This window comes from Carassius carassius, chromosome 9 (genome assembly GCF_963082965.1).
Source record: "Carassius carassius chromosome 9, fCarCar2.1, whole genome shotgun sequence".
Lineage (NCBI taxonomy): Eukaryota > Metazoa > Chordata > Actinopteri > Cypriniformes > Cyprinidae > Carassius > Carassius carassius.
In genome coordinates this window covers 30,386,343-30,403,598 of record NC_081763.1, presented here as the reverse complement: position 1 = coordinate 30,403,598, position 17,256 = coordinate 30,386,343, and the positions used below count along the sequence as shown (strand labels likewise).

The following is a 17,256-nucleotide window of genomic DNA, read 5'->3' as shown; positions in this document are numbered from 1 at the left end:
TGTGTCACGCATAATCAATGCTTGCTCAAAAAAGTTGGTCGCTCTATATCCTCGAGCCCCAGGCAGCCAAACGAACATTACATGACAGTTCAGCACGCTACTGTTGCCACACCCACCCCTCAGTTGAACTGCTGACTAGGTTGTTGTCAACTTTTTCGTTGTTATCATGACAGCGCACGCACGTGCATACCAGACACACTGGGAAGGAACTTTTAGATGCACGCTTTCCAATTCGAAAAATGGAGAAAGTGTTAAAAAAGGTGTGTCCTGTTTCAAACTGTTTTTTTTTTTTTTTTTTTCATGCGCCTGCATTTACTAACGTGCAAGTTCACCATCCTTTCTCCCCCTTCTCGTTCCGTGAACCTCTGGAGTTGTGAGTTTAGACTTTCTTTTTTTAACTGTTCCAGTGGTGTTGAGCAACTACAATTCATTTTATATTATAATTTATTTAAAGTGAATAAATTGTAATGAAAAATAAATAAAAAAATAAATAGCTAAAGTAAATCGTAAGTGGAAGTGCATCTGTCAATTCTGTCATGAGCATAAATCTTTATAAATCTTCATTTACACTGTGTGCACAATTAAGTGATTATTTTGACCATATCATCATTTTATCCATAATTTCCAAGTCCAAGCTGTATAAAATGACATGCTTATTGGATTTAATGCATATCAGGTGATGTGTATTTGTGTAAGGAGGGAGGGTGTGGCCTAAGGAGATCAACACCCTATATCAAGGTGTGCATAAATATTAGGCAGATTCTTCTCCTCAGGAAAAATGGGCCAAAAAGAGATTTAACTGAATCTCAAAAGTCAAAAATTGTAAAAACTCTTTCACAAGGATGCAGCACTCTTGAAATATTGAAGATATTGGGGTGTGATCACTGAACCATCAAACGTTTTGTAGCAAAAAGTCAACATGGTCGCAAGAAACGTGTCGAGAAGAAAAGATGCAAATTAACTGCCAAAGATTTGAGAAGAATCAAACATGAAGCTACCAGGAACCCATTATCCTCCAGTGCTGCCATATTCTACAACTGCAATCTACCTGGAGTGTAAAGAAGTACGAGGTGTTCAGTTCTCAGAGACATGGCCAAGGTAAGAAAGGCTGAAACCCAAACACTTCTGAACAACACATAAGTTGAAACATGAAGAATGGGCCAAGAAATATCTGAAGACCGTTATTCCAAAGGTTTCATGGACTGATGAGATGAGAGCGACTCTTGACGGACCAGATGGATGGGTCCATGGTAGGATCCATAACGGACACAGAGCTCACCTTCGACTCAGATGCCAGCAAGGTGGAGCCGGGGTACTGGTATGGGCAGGTATTTTTAAAGATGAGCTAGTTGGACCTTTTCGGGTTGAAAATGGACTCAAAATCAACTCTCAGACCTATTGCCAATTTTTAGAAGACCCTTTCTTCAAGCAGTGGTACAGGGAAAAAGTCTGCATCTTTCAAGAAGACTTTGATTTTTATGCAAGACCACGCTCCATCACATGCATCAAATTACTCTACTGCATGGCTGGCCAGTAAAGGCCTTAAAGATGAACAACTAAAGACATGGCCTCCTTCACCTGACTTAAACCCTATTGAGAACTTTTGGGCCCTTCTTAATCAGGAAACTTACAGTGAAGGTAAACCGTACACCTCTCTTAACTGTGTTGGGAGGCTGTGGTTGCAGCTGCACAAAGTTGACCAGATCAAAAACTGAAGGAAGGCTTGTGACTGTTATCCTTATATAATTCCGTTTTAAGTTACTGTTATATATTTCAGAAATGTTTATTTGTAAATTGAGTTTATTATTCTCACTTTAACAGGTGAAAATAAACAAGGGAGATGGGTCTTTATTTTCCATTTAGTTGCATAATTCTGCACCCTAATAGTTGCCTAATAATGGTATACATGTAGATATCCTCTTAAGAACGCCAAAACTTAACTTTTACTAAAATGTTCAGATTTGAGGGTTTGTTAACACTTTGGATTGACCAAGAGCAATATAGTTGTACAATAACAAAATTAATACTCAAAAATACAAATCCACACAGAACACGTTTTGCGTTCCATTCATATCGCGATGCGTTCTAATTGTTTTCCTTCGTAAACATACTGTTGAGATTCACCGTTATGAAGCGTTTAAGACTAAAAATGAAGTTAAACGCGCCTCGAGACCAAGCTTTCTTCATTCGTTTCTCACAAGAACGAGTTCTGTGTGAACGGCCCACAGCAGCAAGGCTTGCAGTCGTGTTTTTAAGGCTTCGTGAACAGCCTAATCTAGCTCCCCATTTAAAGCTCGAAACAGCAGTTTGTTCATTTCTTTATATACAGCATTTATATGAACTCAAATTAATTAAACAATTAAATGGAATATTTGCACGTTTAAAAATTCATGCAACGCGGCAGGGGCATCTTTAAAAAATTAGTTTAGCCAATATGACTAAAAATGTCTAAAGCAAGAAAAAACAAACTTTCATATACATTTTAACATTTAAGGTAGGCCTATAGTTCACCCAAAGATTTGATCGGTTTTGTCTGAACTGCCTGAAAATGCAAAGTCAAACACTGCAGCATTTAAGTAGTTTTCTTAATTTTTTCTGATTTCTATCATTATCGTGAATTAAAATCGACACATTCTACTGTAAATGCAGTAGTTTTACCTCCATCAGCGTCACGGATCTCATTATGTGCTCATCATGGCGTCACTGCGCCTCCTGCTGTCTGAATGACGTGACTGCAGCTTAGCGCAGTTCTCCTGGATTCCTGTTTGATTTCAATGAGCTGGATCATGTTTAGGCAAGACGGCTTTGCATTCGAGTTTATGAAATTGTGTTTCTGACAAAGCAAGCACAGGAACAGTCAGTTATGGTTTATCTATGCATGTTTGTTTTATTTTCATTGAACTTTAATTTACACATGAAACGGCTCTATTAATTTACAGAACCAATAGATAGAATGTGAATCAATTTAGAGGAAAGAAATATTAATATTCAAAAAAAAAAAAAAAAAATCCTGGTATCATAAATTATCTTGCGTCTTTCCAGGTAAATTCAGGAGAGCAACTACAGCAACACAAACCTCTGAATTGATTAATGTATTGTTTTATCATTGGATGGACAGACAAATCTCAGTCATATCAGCTGTAAAACATGACTCCCAACAAAACCACAATGTCACACCTGCACAAAGATTCTCAAGTCTTCAAATAAACAATGTTTGTTTGTGTTTTAGTGTGCAATGATGACCTCTGCGGCGCGGGACGCCCCCTTTGTGCTTCGATGCATGGCTCTAGTAAAGGCACAACAAGTCCGTCAGGCTGAACTCCAGCACAGGTGTCAGTGTTTCTCCAGAGCTTCAGAGAGGAGCTGATTGAGCCACGAGATCATCAGACGAGGGTCCTCGTTCAGGCCAGTGGTGATTATGGCATTGTGATAAAATCTGGTATGTGATAAAAACATTTAACTTTTAATTAGAAATAGTATTGAGATGAGAGAGTGGTGGAAACTCTTTCTTTTTCTGCTTGAGAAGAAGCTGTGCCAGCTCAGGGATTGAGTCCTTGAGTGCATGAAGCTTCTTGATCAGGTCATGTCTGGAAATAAATGCATGATGTTACATTTATTATGCAAGTATTATGTTTTATTTAAGTTAAACAACTGATTAAAAACATCACAATAATCCATAAGTAATCCAAATAACTCCAGTCCATCAATTAATATCTTGTTTATTTATGGACTATGTCCTCACATTGGCCTGAAGCAATGGTTTACAGTTATAATTTTTAGTAACTTTTGAGTCACTGATTTCAAGTTTGTTCAGGCTGATATTCAATTAAAGGATCTGAAAGCGAGACGGTGGGAGTCCATGAAAGGAATCAATATCAGAAGTTTAAAACCAATCCTATAATAAACTGGAAGCCAATGCAGGGAGACCAGGTTAGGAGTAATGTTAGGTTAGGAGTAATACAGTGTTCACGTTAAGAGTCTAGCAGCAGAGTTTTGAACTTTTGGCCAATGAGAAATAGATGACTAGCTAATTCCCAATGCATTGCAATAGTCAAGTCTTGATTATATCAATGCATGGATCACAATATCAAGGCCTTTAAACGTCAAACATGATTTCATATTTGCCAGAAACTTTACTTCACAACATAATTTATTTGTTTTGTTCAGTTTTAGAAAGCTGTCAATATACACATCTAAGTTTTGAACAAGTGTTTTGACGAGATGTGACGGAGCCAAAATTTAGCTGTGCTGTACCCCTGGCTTCACTGAAACTGAAAACTATAGTCTCTGTATTATTTTAATTTAGATTGTGAAAATTAGAAGCCAACCATGTTCTAAGTGCAAAAGACAGGCCACAAGAGGTTCTAAACCAATATCACGAGACAGTGGCAAATACACTTGTACATCATCAGCGTAGCAAGTGAAAAAACATTATTATATTTCTTGAAAATACTTCCAAAAGAAATCATATAGAGAGAGAATAAAATAGGAGCAAGGATGGAGCCTTGAGGCACACCACTCATGATCGGTGCTGATCTAGTTGAACAAGCACCAATATTCACTACCATGCTTCTATCAGTCAGATCGGATTTAAACCACTTCAGGACTTTCCTCTGAACCCCCACATACTCCTCCAGCTGTGAGAGCATCACTCAGTGATCAACTGGATTAAAAGCAGCAGTTAAGTCTAATAAAACTAACACGACAGAATTTCTAGCATCAACAGTCGGCAACAAATCATTAAAAACTTCCACAAGGGGAGTGGTGTTTCATTTACATATTGGATGGCCTGAGGGTGAGTACAGTTTCAGCAAATGTTTATTTTTGGGTGAACTTCCTTTGAGACACATCAGCAATATAACAGTATGTTCATCATTGTTAGGAAATTATTCTGTACTGCACTGTTTTCTCCATCTCATACCCAGTGTTGATACCCAGTGTGGGCTGCAGGATCTTGGTTCTCTCCTCTGAACTGCAGACGAGCTGCTGTGTGTGCATGAAGTGTCAAGCTGCACCCATCTCCAGCACCGTGATCATTTGTGAGAAAATCAAATATGGATGTCAAAAAATTTTGGAGCATGTGCGTGTAAATGGTTAAGGATTTACAATTAAGCACCTTGGTCTTCTAAGTAAACCAAAGAGTGATTAGGATTTATTACATGGCCATTACCAAACAAATAAATTATTAACTCAACACGGAATATTGACTTGAAATGGAATTTATTATTTGTGAGAAAACTGCTTGATACTAAATGTATAATTTAATTTATATATATGCAGGTGCTGGTCATATAATTAGAATATCATCAAAAAGTTTATTTCACTAATTCCATTCAAAAAGTGAAACTTGTATATTATATTCATTCATTACACGCTGTCACGGAACGCTCGACAACGCCTCCTCCTGGTTTCACCAAATCCCTCTCTCCTGCGTATTAGGACTGCTTTTCCTATTACCCTCCTCTGCTCATTATCTCCTGATTAATCTCCTTATCATTGCATGATTATCACCTGTGTACCCTCAGCTCCCCTTTATCTGGACTGCTCTGCTGATCGTTCATTTGTGAAGTCTTGATTTACCCATACTCTGCCTCTAACTTGTTTCTCGTGTTTGTTCTTGTGATTTTGACTTGGACTCTAATCTCGTTTGTGAACCTAAGCTGCCAGCCCTTTGACCCACGCCTGTTTGAGTTACGATTCTTGGATTGCCCTTGTCTGTGTGCTGTTTTGTGTAATTTATACTGGCCTTGCCTGGTTTCCTTGAGTTCTATGACTGTCTATCTCTGCTGGCTTACCTGTGTTAATAAAATACTGCAGATGGATCCGACCACCTCAGCCTCTTCGTCACAGAAGACTTCACCAAAGCAGGATCCAGCAGATTTCCATCGACTGGCCTCTGAGGTATCCTCTCAAGCTAATGTGCTGGCCGCCCATCAGCAACAGCTGGTCAAATTAACAGCTCTCACCGAGGAGCTCGTGAGATCTGTCAGAGCCCTATGTTCGCCGAGCACGGCTGAGAATCAAGCTCCGAGTCCCGTTGCACCTGCTCCCGTTACACCTGCCGTGAGTAACAATACTAACCAGCCTAAATTATCCCTTCCCGAGAAGTTTGATGGCTCACCTTCTGCCTGTAAGGGATTTTTGTTGCAGTGCAGCTTGTACTTTAACCAGCACACACAGTCCTACTCCACTGATGAGAGCCGCGTTTCCTTCATATGCTCCCTACTCACCGGCTGAGCTCTGGAATGGGCTACTGCACTCTGGTATGGAGGTCCGCTCTCTTTCCCCTCTTATGATGAGTTTCTAACCCAATTTAGAGAGGTGTTTGAACATTCAGCGGGAGGAAAGGATCCAGGAGAACTACTGCTCACGTTACGCCAGGGTAATTCTACCGCAGCAGACTATACACTCTCTTTTCGGACCCTCGCAGCTCAAGCTGGATGGGAGGAGGAACCTCTGAAGCTCCTGTATCGCAAGGGACTCAACTCGGACCTCCAGGGAGAGCTGGCGTGCCGCGACGCCGGTAAATCCTTGAATCAAATTATGGAGCTCGCCATCCGCCTCGACAACTTGATTCGCTCCCGACGCACACCTCTCAGGTCCAGTTTCTTTGAGTGTGCTTCCCCCAGCACGGAGTCGGAGCCCATGCAGATTGGTTACACACGCCTCTCTACGGCGGAGCGGGAGAGGAGACGCCGCAATCATCTCTGCATGTACTGCGGAGAGGCGGGACATCTGAGAGCTACCTGTCCGGTTAATCCAGCGCTAAAGAATTGTGCTGCGGTGAGTTCTAATCACTCTTCTAAATTATTCTCTGTGGATAGTTCTTTGAAGTTTAACGGACAAACTTTATACGTAAAAGCCTTGATTGATTCGGGAGCTGCTGGAAATTTTATCGACCTTGCATTTGCCAAAACTCATCATGTTTCTCTCCTCGCATGTGAGTCTGGTGTGACCGTGGAAGCACTGGATGGACGCCCCCTGGGGTCTGGAGAGGTGCAATACACCACGCAACCCCTCACGCTCAGCTTCGGGACACAACATTCTGAAATTATCCAATTCTTCACGATTCACTCGCCTGGGCATCCTATAATCTTGGGGCTTCCATGGCTAGAGAGACATAACCCCCAGATTTCCTGGTCAGACGGGAAAATATCCCGATGGTCCGCATTCTGTCAGATCAACTGTATGGCTGCTGTCCCAGGTTCTGAACTCCACAGCGCTTCTCTCAATGGAGTGGATTTTCAGAGGATTCCCCCCGAATACCATGATCTAGCTCTGGCTTTCAGCGAAAAACCGAGGCCTCTCATCTTCCGGCTCACCGTACTGGCGACTGTGCCATTGAGCTTTTGCCTGGGGCTGTACCTCCACGCGGAAGAGTTTACCCGCTGTCACAACCTGAAACGGAAGCCATGAGGGCGTACATTGACGAACAGCTGGCTAAAGGTTTCATTACTACCTCTACATCTCCGGCTTCCGCCGGATTCTTTTTCGTTAAGAAGGATGGGGGCCTTCGGCCGTGCATCGACTATCGTGGTCTTAATGAGGTGACAGTGAAGTACTGCTATCCTCTCCCGTTAGTCCCAGCAGCCCTGGAGATGCTTCGTACTGCCCGCTACTTTACCAAGCTGGACTTAAGGAACGCATACAACCTGATTCGCATACGGAGTGGTGACGAGTGGAAAACTGCATTTTCTACTACATCCAGGCACTACGAATATCGGGTAATGCCTTTTGGCCTATCTAACAGTCCTTCAGTTTTTCAAGCCTTTATAAATGAAATTTTCCGGGACATGTTACATCAGAGAGTTATTGTCTACATTGATGACATTTTGATTTATTCTGATTCCCTTGAGGAGCATGTCCAAGATGTTCGTGCAGTCCTCATGCGCCTGATTGATAACCAGCTCTATGCCAAGCTCTCCAAGTGCGAGTTCCATCAGACACGTATCTCCTTTCTGGGCTATATTATCAGTGCGGACGGAGTTTTGATGGATGACAGCAAGGTCAAAGCCGTGGTGAAGTGGCCCCAACCTTCCTCTGTTAAGGAGCTGCAACGCTTTTTGGGCTTCGCCAACTTTTACCGCAGATTCATCCACAACTTCAGTGTGATTGCATCTTCCCTCACATCTTTGCTTCGAGGAGGGGGTAAATATTTTAAGTGGACAGCGGATAGTGCTGCGGCCTTTGCTCAGCTCAAGGAGAGATTCACTTCTGCTCCTATTCTCCATCACCCGGATCCTGGGAGAGAGTTTATCATTGAAGTGGATGCATCTAACACATACCGCTGAGACCGCTGTGCTGTCTCAGCGGTATGGTAACCCTGCGAAAATGTTCCCGTGTGCCTTCTACTCTCGCAAGCTCAACTCTGCAGAACGCAATTATGACGTGGGTGATCGCGAGCTCCTGGCCATGAAGACCGCCTTTGAGGAGTGGAGGCACTGGCTGGAGGGAGCGCGTCAGCCTTTTACAGTGCTCACTGATCACAGGAATCTGGAGTACATCAGGTCAGCTAAGCATCTGAATGCTCGCCTGGCTCGCTGGTCTCTGTTCTTTTCAAGATTCGATTTTAAGATCACCTACAGGCCGGGCTCCCAGAACGGCAAAGCGGACACCCTGTCCCGACAGTTTGATGGTCCCAGTGAAGAATCCAAGCCTGAACCCATGATTCCCCCTGCACTAATTGTGGCTCCTGTCCAGTGGGACATAATCTCTGAGATCACGGCGTCTCTAAGTAATCATCCCGCTCCGCCAGAATGTCCCGCTGACCGGTTCTTTGTTCCGTCCGGGCTCCGCCACCGTGTGCTTCAGTGGGTTCACTGCACCCCTAGCGCGGGTCATCCTGGTATCGCGGCCACCATACAGTTGGTTTCCAATCGCTTTTGGTGGGCTTCCCTCCAGTCTGATGTCATAAAGTTTATTCATCAATGCTCCATTTGTAACACTGTGAAATCCTCCCATCTCAAACCCGCTGGATTATTACAACCTCTGCCAGTACCACAGCGTCCCTGGTCGCACATCGCAGTGGATTTTGTTACGGATCTGCCTCCATCCCAGGGGTTTACGACCATCCTCTCCGTGGTGGACAGCTTCTCTAAGTCCTGCCGTTTTATACCCCTGACTGGCCTGCCCACGGCCTTACAGACAGCCGAGGCTCTTCTCAACCAAGTGTTCCGTCTCTTTGGTCTGCCCGAGGACATTGTCACTGACCGCGGGTCCCAGTTTACCTCCCGTGTCTGGAGAGAGTTGTGTTCCAAACTCAATATCGATGTCAGTTTAACTTCTTGTTACCATCCCCAGGCCAATGGGCAGGCTGAACTTCTAAACCAGGATTTGATTCAATTTCTAAGATATTACTGCCACCAGAATCAGCAGGACTGGAGTCGCTTTCTGGCCTGGGCGGAGTATGCCCAGAATTCCCTGTTAAAGCCTGCCACTGGTCTAACACCTTTTCAATGTGTTTTAGGTTTCCAGCCTCCTCTCTTCACGTGGGCCGGGGAGCCATCCGACCTCCCAGCAGTAGATGCATGGCTCCGGCGCAGCGAGGCCACCTGGGATGCTGCTCACGTTCACTTGCAGCGCGCCATTCGCCGGTACCAGCATCAGGCAGATCGGAGGAGGCGTGGGGGTCCCAGTTACCGACCCGGCCAGTGGGTGTGGCTCTCTGCACGAGATCTCCGTCTCAAGCTCCCGAGCAGGAAACTATCTCCTCGTTTCGTCGGGCCATTTAAGATTCTGGGTCAAATAACACCAGTTTCTTTTCGTTTGGCTCTCCCTGCTCACTACAGGATCTCACCCACATTTCATGTGTCCCTTTTCAGACCCGCTGTTGCCCCCAGGAGAGAGAGCAGCCGGGAGGAGGTCGCTCCTGTGCAGACTCCCCCCATTGAGGTGGATGGCGCGGAGGCTTTCCGGGTGCGAGAGGTCCTGGACTCCAGACGTCACGGAGACGTTGAAGTACCTTATCGACTGGGAGGGGTACGGTCCCGAGGAGCATTCCTGGGTCAGGTCTCAGGACATCCTGGATCCTACATTAACTGCTGCTTTTCACCGAGACCACCCAGATCGACCTGCTCCAAGACCCCGTGATAGACCCTGCCGTCGCCAAGGTCCTCGCTTCCGGAGCCGCTCGCGGGGGGGGGGCTCTGTCACGGAACGCTCGACAACGCCTCCTCCTGGTTTCACCAGATCCCTCTCTCCTGCGTATTAGGACTGCTTTTCCTATTACCCTCCTCTGCTCATTATCTCCTTATCATTGCATGATTATCACCTGTGTACCCTCAGCTCCCCTTTATCTGGACTGCTCTGCTGATCGTTCATTTGTGAAGTCTTGATTTACCCATACTCTGCCTCTAACTTGTTTCTCGTGTTTGTTCTTGTAATTTTGACTTGGACTCTAATCTCGTTTGTGAACCTAAGCTGCCAGCCCTTTGACCCACGCCTGTTTGAGTTATGATTATTGGATTGCCCTTGTCTGTGTGCTGTTTTGTGTAATTTATACTGGCCTTGCCTGGTCTCCTTGAGTTCTATGACTGTCTATCTCTGCTGGCTTACCTGTGTTAATAAAATACTGCAGATGGATCCGACCGCCTCAGCCTCTTCGTCACACATGCAGACTGATGTATTTCAAATGTTTATTTATTTTAATTTTGTTTATAACTGACAACTAAGGAAAAACCCAAATTCAGTATCTCAGAAAATTATAATTTTGTGAAAGGTTCAATACTGAAGACATCTGGTGCCACACTCTAATAAGCTAATTAACTCAAACCTCCTGCAAAAGCCTTTAAATGGTCTCTCAGTCTAGTTCTGTAGGCTACACTATCATGGGGAAGACTGCTGACTTGTTGACAGTTGTCCAAAAGACGACCATTGACACCTTGCACAAGGAGGGCAAGACACAAAAGGTCATTGCAAAAGAGGCTGGCTGTTCACAGAGCTCTGTGTCCAAGCACATTAATAGAGAGGCAAAGGGAAGCAAAAGATGTGGTAGAAAAACTGTACAAGCAATAGGGATAACCGCACCCTGGAGAGGATTGTGAAACAAAACCCATTCAAAAATGTGGGGGAGATTCACAAAGAGTGGACTGCAGCTGGAGTCAGTGCTTCAAGACCCACTACGCACAGACGTATACAAGACATGGGTTTCAGCTTCGCATTCCTTGTGTCAAGCCACTCTTGAACAACAGACAGTGTCAGAAGCGTCTCGCTTCAAAAAGGACTGGACTGCTTCCGAGTGGTCCAAAGTTATGTTCTCTGATGAAAGTACATTTTGCATTTCCTTTGGATATCAGGTTCCCGGAATCTGGAGGAAAAGAGGAGAGGCACACAATCCATGTTGCTTGAGGTCCAGTGTAAAGTTTCCACAGTCAGTGATGGTTTGGGGTGCCATGTCATCTGCTGGTGTTGGTCCACTGTGTTTTCTGAGGTCCAAGGTCAACACAGCCGTATACCAGGAAGTTTTAGAGCACTTCATGCTTCCTGCTGCTGACCAACTTTATGGAGATGCAGATTTCATTTTCCAAAAGGACTTGGCCCATGCACACAGTGCCAAAGCCAAAGCTTCCAGCACCTGGTTTAAGGACCATGGTATCCATGTTCTTAATTGGCCAGCAAACTCACCTGACCTTAACCCCATAGCAAATCTATGAGGTATTGTGAAGAGGAAGATGCAATATGCCAGACCCAAGAATGCAGAAGAGCTGAAGGCCACTACCTGGGCTCTCACAACACCTGAGCAGTGCCACAGACTGATCGACTCCATGCCACGCCGCATTGCTGCAGTAATTCAGGCAAAAGGAGCCCCAACTAAGTATTGAGTGCTGTACATGCTCATACTTTTCATTTTTATACTTTTAAGTTGGCCAAGATTTCTAAAAATCCTTTCTTTGTATTGGTCTTAAGTTATATTCTAATTTTCTGAGATACTGAATTTGGGTTTTTCCTTAGTTGTCAGTTATAATCATCAAAATTAAAAGAAATAAACATTTGAAATATATCAGTCTGTGTGTAATGAATGAATATAATATACAAGTTTCACTTTTTGAATGAAATTTGTGAAAGAAATCAACTTTATTATTAATGATATTCTAATTATATGACCAGCACCTGTGTATGTGTGTGTGTATGTATGTATATAACACTGCTAACCAAACCTCACAAAGAGAATCCTACACAGTGGCTGTAGAAACACATGAAGAAACACAGGGTTTTTAAATAGTTTTATCCACTTCGGAATGCTTAGGTACAATGGATGGTCCAGATAAATGGATTTCTGAGTTGATAAATGGACATCCTATTCCAATGAGGCTGCAACATCAGCAAGGAGGCGGTGGGTGATGATTTTGGTTGGAATATTGGGAAGTGAGATGTAAGGTCATTTTCTGGTGTCAAAATGACTTCTGCAACCTCAGATGTTTTGAGTTCATAACTGACCATTTTCTGCTGTGGTATAAAATGAAGAATAGTGTTCTCGGAAATAAAGGATTTTCATGCAGGATAACACACTGTCCCATGCTGCATCAATACCATGGTGCTGAACAGTTTGAAAAAGTGTTTCTACAACAGGTTTCTCTTTTTGAGGTTTGGTTAGCAGTGACTAAAATGCAGCTTTACACACAACTGTCAGTCTGCATGGAGAAGATCTGGAGACTCCAGGAGCTTCAAACGCCTGGCTTTTTACAGCTGCCATTACGATACAGTTCATTTTTGACAGAAACTTTCCTTAATAAATCTTCATCTGAACAAGATCTTCTGTGCTCTAAGTCAGTCACAAATCTTTTGACATTTCAATAATCTCTATTTGCTTTTTGCAAAATATTTTTTGTTTTGGTGCCTTGGTGCCTTTGCGATTAACGGTAGTGTTGGTGCCCACTTTTGTTCATCTCAAAATCTACCAACAGCCTTTTCAATAGATAATGCACATTTTATGCTTTCAAATTTGGACGGAAATGAGTACATTTTTAATTTCAAATTAATTAGCAGTTATTTCCAGCAAATCTGCCATGCATTGCATCAGCCTTCGGATCAACTTGTAGATTCAGACCCACTGGCTCTTCAATAGTGTGAACATTAATTATGGATGTAAATCAGTAGCTTAACTCGAGAGGTGGAAAATCTGAATGTGAGAACTTGTCATATTAACATTATTTGTAAGTTGAAATTTATACTCACAGATCTGATGTGAAAAGATGAATCTGTCAATTTGCACAAGCAGACAATGATGAAAACACCCGTGTTATTTGTAAAATAAATAAATAAAAAACGGCAAACTATTTTCACTGAATGTCCTTAGCTTTTACAGGATTTTAAGACACTGCATTCATTTTGTCATTCAGCTATTATCTGGTAGACAAATAATACAACATCTTTGTCACCTAAGATCCTCCACAACTTCTACAGCTGTGCAGAGTCCACAGAAGAGCTGCATCCATCATCAAAGACCCCACCCTGCCCCAACACAGACTGTTCACACTCTTACCCTCAGGACGGAGTTATAGGAGTGTAAATTGCTGGACTTCCAAATTAAGGTACTCCTCAGCTATTAGACTCTTAAACAGGTAACTTGCTAGTGGACTTATGTATCTCAGAGAACAATCAGTTTAAACGGTTTCATCTCATTTGAACATTTGTAATGTTATTGCTGTTATTACTACCATTGTATATTTGTTAATATTACTCATGTAGCCTCATCTCAATTTTCACATCTGTTATTGCACTATTATTTTTTGCAAATAAGTTAATACTGCACATATGCTTATATAGAAATCATATACAGTCTATATTTCTGTTTTTCATATTCTATATTCCTACTATTTCCTCGCATATATAGTCTATATTCCTACTACTGCAGCATAGTTTTTATTATTATGTTTCTTACATTTGTATGTATGTATAGTTTGTATAGTGTATAGTTTGTGTGTGTGTGTATAGTTTTGCACTGTCATGGCATTCACTGTAGACCGCAAAGTAAGAATTTCATTGCTCAGGGAAACTTGTTTTCCTCACTAGGTATATGACGATAAACACTTTAAATTCTTGAAATGTTTGCTTTGACCTAACCTTAGATGTCTAAAGACAATCTAATAGCCACAAATATGACAAAAGATCTCCAGTACCGTTCTGATTGTGAATGTTAATAAAAAGTAGGGTTGTGGGATTCATCAAGTTTAATTTTGATTTTGGCTTCCAAGGATTATAAATATAATCATGATAACAACATTGACCAAGATAATCAAATATTTTAAAATGTGATTTATTGCTGTAAGTCAAAGCTGAATTTTCAGCATCATTACTCCAGTCTTTCAGAAATAATTCTGATGGTGATTGTCTGCTATCAATGTTGAAACAATCATGCTGGGTTTTTTTTTTTTTTAGGGTTATTTGAATAAAAAGGAACCACATTTTGTGAAATGTAAATCTTTGACGTTCTAAATGTCGCTTTTGATCAGTATAAATCTCCTCAATCATGAGTGTATGTTGAATGTTGTGTGTCTCTGATGATGCTGTGGAGCGTCTCCTCTCTGCTCTCAGTCTGTTGTGTGCTGTAGGAGCGATGAGACACTGACAGCAGCACAGCTGGAGCTCCACAGTCTTGAGGTCTGCTGTCTGACATTACTATCAACTGATGAAGAAAACAGCACTGATGTTTACTGACCAAACAGGGGTTGGATTCGATCGTTACTGTGTATGCTCACTAGTCTTCACATCTGCATACGCAGCTAAATATGGAGATTATTTACTGAGACTGATCACACATATCAAACACAACTGAGCAATAGACGTATTCCGCACTAATCCAATTTTTTTATGTCAATGAGACAAATACACATTTTTAACCGAAAAGCCTGCGTTTAATATTGTAATCATTCTTCCCCTGTAATGATATTTCATAATATTGCTGTGTTTTGATTCGCTGATCATATTATTTAACAGCTGACTGAAAGGACCCTGCGGTCGCTCACTGATGACGTCTGTGTGCAGTTCGATACATGTCTGTGTAAAATGTTTTAATGCAATCTCTCGAGCGACTTTTTGGAGAGAAAAAAAATAATTTTTTTTGTGTTTTGTTTTATTTGTTTAAATGCATTATAATATTTGCAAAATATTTTAGACAAAAAGTAGATTCAGCTGAAGGATGATTAGGGCGGTGTCTTTGTCAAGAGGTAGATTGTGAAAGTGAAACTGAGTGAGGCAGGATGTTCTCCTTTCGATAAATCTCGTATCAACATTTTGTTAATATCAAATAATTATAGAAATAATTTATTCAGAAACTCATGTGAACACCGCAATTAATGCTCAGCTGAAGGTAGGTCAACCGAAAATATGTAGATTTGTTGTCTTGCATTTGTGTCTTGTTTCTCTTTACTAATTTAATCAGTTGACTGTAGATCTGTATGTAAAATAGGGTGACCATAAGTCCTCTTTTCCCTGGACATGTCCTCTTTTTGGACCCCCCAAAAAACCCGCGTCTGGTCGAGATTTCTAAATCGCCCAAAAGTTCCGGGATTCGTGTTTTGCTTTCTACAGTCGCCATTCATTGTGTGCGTTTTTGTATTAAAGATCTGCACAAGACTGTTTTCTTAAACCCGCTCCCAATTTCTGACCATCACCTCCTGCTCCCGCAAACATTCTAATGTTGAATATAATGTTTGCTCATCAGGGAGCCGCTATTAATATGCGGAGTAACCATTTAAATCGCTTTGGATGCACGTCGTATTGCCAAATTCGCATTTTAAGGGATAGTTAACCCAAAAATGAAAATTATGTCATTAATAACTCAACCTCATTTCCTTCCAAACCCGTGAGACCTCCGTTTATCTTCAGAACACGGTTTAAGATATTTTAGATTTAGTCCGAGAGCTCTCAGTCCCTCCATTGAAACTGTGTGTACGGCAGGGGCGAGGCTACATAAGGGCCAGGGTGGCACTGGCCCACTCAAACTGACGGCTGGCCCACCTAATCAGAACAGACAAAAAAAAAAAAAAAAAATGTGGGAAAGCCGAAAAAAAAATCATGCATATGTGACATACTAAACACTTAAACACGTACATGAAGTTTCATAAAAATAACTACTGTAGAGCGAAAACCTTTTCATATAATTGCCTTACTGTATAAATATATATGTGTATATATGTGTATATATATATATATATATGTAATTTCTGTCCCCCACGTTTGAAAAGATGGTTACGCACCTTAATGTAAGCAACATCTGATCGCTCTCAAAGTATAATGCTGTCAGAAATTTGGCCGTGGCACAGTAAGTTAGTGAACCAGGTTATTCCAGTTTAAAATGAACACAATTACTGAACACTGATGTCTTGCTACAGTGGTCATATAGCAGTACAATATCTATATTTGTCTTCCTTGTAGCTGCTTGTAAAAGTATTTTGTTGTATATTCATGAATTTGTTGGCTAACAATCAATCACATTTAACTTATCTGAACTGTATAGTGATTTTATCCTATATTGTAAAATTTGTGTAATTTGAGAGTAGTCATTCAGGTCCACCCTATTCCACCAAGGTCCACTCAGTTTAAAATTTCTGACCTCGCCACTGGTGTACGGTATACTGTCCATGTCCAGAAAGGTAAGAAAAACATCATCAAAGTAGTCCATGTGACATCAGAGGGTCAGTTAGAATTTTTTGAAGCATCGAAATACATTTTGGTCCAAAAATAGCAAAAACTACGACTTTATTCAGCATTGTCTTCTCTTCCGTGTCTGTTGTGAGAGAGTTCACTGCAGTGTTGTGATATCCGGTTCGCGAACGAATCACTCGATGTAACCAGATCTTCTTGAACCAGTTCACCAAATCGAGTTGAATCGAACGGTTCGCGTTTCCAATAAGTATTAATCCACAAATGACTTAAGCTGTTAACTTTTTTAATGTGGCTGACACTCCCTCTAAGTTCAAACAAACCAATATCCCGGAGTAATTCATTTACTCAAACAGTACACTGACTGAACTGATGTGAAGAGAGAACTGAAGATGAACACTGAGCCGAGACAGATAACGAACAAAAGACTGACTCGTTCTCGTGTCAAGAACCGTTTCTGTCAGACGCATCCGATTCGTGAACCGAGGAGCTGATGATACTGCGCATGTGTAATTCAGCGTGAAGCAGACTGACACACAGAGAATCTGAACTGAACTGATTCTTTTGGTGATTGATTATGAACTGATTCTGTGCTAATGTTATGAGCGCGGGTAAACCGAAGGCTTGAAACAAGGGCAGTCATCGCCAGTGACG

At 41.9% G+C, this 17,256-nt stretch overlaps 1 protein-coding gene across 11 annotated transcripts in view; it reads left to right on the top strand.

The window, feature by feature from the left end:
- The first annotated feature begins 15,163 nt into the window (after nt 1-15,163).
- The window catches only part of LOC132149565 (butyrophilin subfamily 1 member A1), a 98,832-nt gene continuing 96,739 nt past the window's right edge, over nt 15,164-17,256 (top strand). For all 11 annotated transcript variants that reach the window (XM_059558923.1, XM_059558922.1, XM_059558932.1 and 8 more), the window contains exon 1: nt 15,164-15,307. The gene's annotated coding sequence lies outside the window, so the exon portion shown is untranslated. The remainder of the gene's footprint in view (nt 15,308-17,256) is intronic.